Raw genomic sequence first — 4,579 nt, 5'->3', positions numbered from 1 at the left:
TGTGATGGTCTGGGGCTGCTTTGGTGCTGGTAAAGTGGGTGATTTGTACAAGATAAAAGGGATTTTGAATAAGGAAGGCTATCACTCAATTTTGCAACGCCATGCCATACCCTGTGGACAGCGCTTGATTGGAGCCAATTTCCTCCTACAACAGGACAATGACCCAAAGCACACTTCCAGATTATATGCAAGAACTATTTAGGGAAGAAGCAGGCAGCTGGTATTCTGTCTGTAATGGAGTGGACAGCGTAGTCACCAGATCTCAACCCCATTGAGCTGTTGTGGGAGCAGCTTGACCGTATGGTACGCAAGAAGTGTCCATCAAGCCAATCCAACTTGTGGGAGGTGCTTCAGGAAGTGTGGGGTGAAATTTCTTTAGATTCCCTCAACAAATTAACAGCTAGAATGCCAAAGGTCTGCAATGCTGTAATTGCTGCAAAGGGAGCATTCTTTGATGAAAGCAAAGTTTGAAGGACAAAATTATTATTTCAACTAAAAATCATTATTTCTAACATTCTCAATGTCTTGACTATATTTTCTATTCATTTTGTGACTCATTTGATAAATAAAAGTGTGAGTTTTCATGGAAAACACAAAATTGTCTGGGTGACCCCAAACTTTTGAACGGTAGTGTAACTATGGAAGAGGATTAGAGCCGCTGGAAATAAATAAATAAAATTAAGGTCCAATATATATTCTTTATCATTATTCTGAGAAAAAAGACAGAATTTAGATTTTTTTCCTCATAATAATAATAAGAAATATATATTGGACTAGGGATGTACATTTTAAGTATTTTCCGTGATCGATTTTTGGAAATGTTAACGATCAATTATCGATTAATTGATAAAAAAACATTATTATTCTTACGTCAAAAACAAGGCCAAATATGTTGTTTTCCCCCTAAATTATATTTTCTACAACAACAAAATGCATATAACTGACAGGATTGAATACGGGTATATGTTTGACACGCAGAATATCAACGATCAGGCTCATAGAAATATTCTACGCGGACATAATCTTATAAAGTGAAGGCTCATAATACTAACAGAAAAGTACTTCAGACTCACAGTGTCCAGTTTTCTGTCTACTCGTTCTTATTGAGAAAAATAAACATGTGTATTCGGTCAGGTGTCAGCCAAGAGCGCAACCGGGTCATAATCAGTCCCGCTGGAGAAAAGCCCAGACGGCTCTGATGTTGCTGCTCTGTAAACGTATAGCGTACCAGAATTTCCCACCTTGTTGCCTTCGCATCCAAAGGTGGGAAATATCCTGTTTAAAGCTGTCAACCTTTGTGTCCGTGTCGTTGTTGGCAGCAGTTTTGTATTGATCCTCTTTTAAAAAGCGCACGTGGAGACCTGACGCACAGCCGCAGCCGCCAGCTGAGCGTCTCCGCTGCGCAACATCTTTAACAGCTGATTCACATCGAAACATGCTTTAAACTTAAAACACCTCCCTGATAGATGAGTGTAATATTAGACCACATGATGTTTGTTCCACGTGACGGAAAATTGATAACAAAAATGCGTGTTTCGAGTAGTTTCTTAACAATCAATCAATCGATAATCGATTAATTGTGGTCATCCCTATATTGGACCTTATTTTATTTTTTTCAGTGGCCATAATCCTCTTCCGTACATAACACATCTCTTTAATTGATCTAACAAGTAATACTTTTGTTAATTATTATTCAACAGAGATCAACACTTAGGCCTCCTGATTTATAGAGTCCTGAGATCAATGTTTTATGGTTAGGTGCTTTATAAATGAAAATGAATTCATTGATAATCTTACCTTAGTTATTTAAAGGAAGGAAACAATAATATAATATCTCGAAAAGAGCAGCCAAAGTCATTGAAGATGTTCTTTTTATTCAAACAATGGAAAAAAAACATAGCATGGTCTCCTCAGGATGCTGAACTCCACTCACTACCTCCCCCTCTGCCCCCTGGACTGTAACACACACACACACACACACACACACACACACACACACACACACACACACACACACACACACACACACACACACACACACACACACACACACACACAAGGACTCTACCTCAGCTGCTCCACTTATCTCGAATACTGTATGCACCTTAATATCATTTGCACTGTTATCTATTTTCATTTTCATTGTCCATTTTTAAACTTTCACAGCATGCACTTTATTATATTTTATTGTATCTTATATTTACATTTTAGATATTTAGAAGCTGGAAGAGAGAAACAGCATCTCGTTTTTCCTGTATGTCTCGTATATACAGTGAAAATTGACAATGAAAACCTTTGAATTTGAACCTTGAATCTCTAACAATATGGTACAAAGCAAAAGAAAAAAAGAATAAATAAATTAAAAACATTACTGCTTATAATTTATAATAAATCATCTTTTTAATCCTAAATACACATGAGTAGATACATCTTAAAAAAATACCATCATAAGTAGCAAATTAAAAAATCATACATTGAATGCACCAAATTCATTGTTTTTGTCCTGATTCTTTGAACTCTTCTTCAAAACATAAAGAGGTTCAGAAGCAAAGAGACTAAAAACTTTTTCATTTAAAAAAGTTAATAAATTAATTTCAGCAGATTATAAAAAGTCGATTTTTTACTTCAGGAGGTTTTTTTTCCCACAAAGAAGAGAAGTGGGTCACTGCTGCCTCATAACCAACTCGACACTCTGCTCTCTGATTGGACAGCTGTCTCAAAACCCCAGCATCACCACCGACCAATGAGGAGACAGTGGGCGGGGCTACAGGCTGTGTCCCAGCTTTAAACTACTTTCATCTTGTTTTTGGTACACTGATTCTTATAAAATAACTTACATAATGGACCGTAGTTATTCATATCATGTAGTGAGTTTAGTCTTAAACAACTTACTTTTAAGGAGTCATGTAGTGTTTGTTTTCTTTTCTGGATAACGCTTGAATTCAGTCAAACATTTGCAATTCAGTTCATGAAAACATTATGAGAGACTACAATGTTACAATGTTACAATGTCATTTAGCAGACGCTTTTATCCAAAGCGACGTACATACGAGAACAAGAACAACACAAGCAAAGATCTAGACAAGAGGAAACAAGATCAGTAAGAGTAACAAAGTGCTTCAAGTCAATTTGGGTGCAGGTACTGCCAAGCAGTGTAAAGGCAATGCACTAAAGTAAGTAAGGAATTTTATTTTATTTATTTTTTTTTCCCAAAATAAGGAACATCTACAATGAAGCAACCAACCAATTTAAGACCTTCCATTATCATCATCAACAATTAACATCACCACAATAATGACCAAAGTACCAAGTGCTGGGTCACTCAAGAGCTGAACACAGATTCCCAGAGTAGAGCAGGACAGTGCGAGTCAATCATAGCTGGAAGACATGATCTGCCACTGGGGACAACAGTGGAGAACAGTCTAGCTAAGTGCATAGTGCTTCCTAAAGAGCTGGGTCTTTAGCTGTCTTTTGAAAGTAGAGAGGGACTCTGCAGATCGAATGGAGTTGGCCAATTCATTCCACCATTTAGGGACAACAGAAGAGAAGAGTCCAGCTAGTGATTTTGAGGCCTTGTGTGCTGGAAGCACTAGGCGCTTTTCAGAGGCTGAGCGTAGCGGGCGAGAAGGGCAGTAGACCTGGATGAGGGGTTCCAGGTAAACTGGAGCAGTTTTGGTTACTGCTTTGTAAGTCATGATTAGAGTTTTGTATCTGATGCGAGCTGCAACTGGAAGCCAGTGTAGTGAGATGAGCAGGGGAGTGACATGAGCTGTCTTAGGCTGGTTGAAGACCAGACGTGCTGCTGCATTCTGGATCATTTGCAGAGGTTTAACTTAAAACTTTCCTTTTTGATAAAGCTTATAGTTAGAGCTGGATCAGGCTTGGACCAGCTTTTGTCATGCTGCTATAGGCCTAGACTGCCGGGGGAACTGGCACACTGGGATCATAGCTCACCCTCTTCCCCCCAACCCCTTCATCACTTACTTTAACTCTGCCTGTCCCATTAAAGTTACTAACCATAGACCTTTCTGGAGTCCCTGAGCTCCATTGTCTCGTAGATTCCTCTGAGCTGCCGTAGACGTCCTCCTGCTGTGGACGATCTGGACTCCAGCTGATACGGACGTGCCGCACTCCAGCGGCAACAGCTTCTACGACTCGTCTCATCACTATCACCTCTTTCTCTCTTTTACTCCCCTCTATCTGTCTTTCCAGACCCAACTCAGTCGAGGCATGATGGCTGTCTAACATGAGTCTGGTTCTGCCTGAGGTTTCTGCCTGTTAAAAGGAAGTTTTTCCTCACCACTGTAACTAGCTAAATACTGCGATGTGCAATGCTCATGATGGATTAAGGTGGGGTCAGACTGAGTCTTACCCTGTCTTGAAGTTGGGTCTCTGTTCATAATTTGACATAGTGTGGTCTAGACCTCCTATGTTTGTAAAAGCGTCTTGAGATAACGTTTGTTGTGATTTGGCGCTATACAAATAAAGATTGATTGATTGATTGATTGAACTGTGAATGCAGGGAGGCCCGCCAGTAGAGAGTTGCAGTAGTCAATGCGTGACATTACAAGAGCTTGAA

Source organism: Notolabrus celidotus, chromosome 20, assembly GCF_009762535.1.
Source record: "Notolabrus celidotus isolate fNotCel1 chromosome 20, fNotCel1.pri, whole genome shotgun sequence".
NCBI classification, from domain to species: Eukaryota; Metazoa; Chordata; class Actinopteri; order Labriformes; family Labridae; genus Notolabrus; species Notolabrus celidotus.
This window is presented reverse-complemented; position numbering follows the sequence as displayed.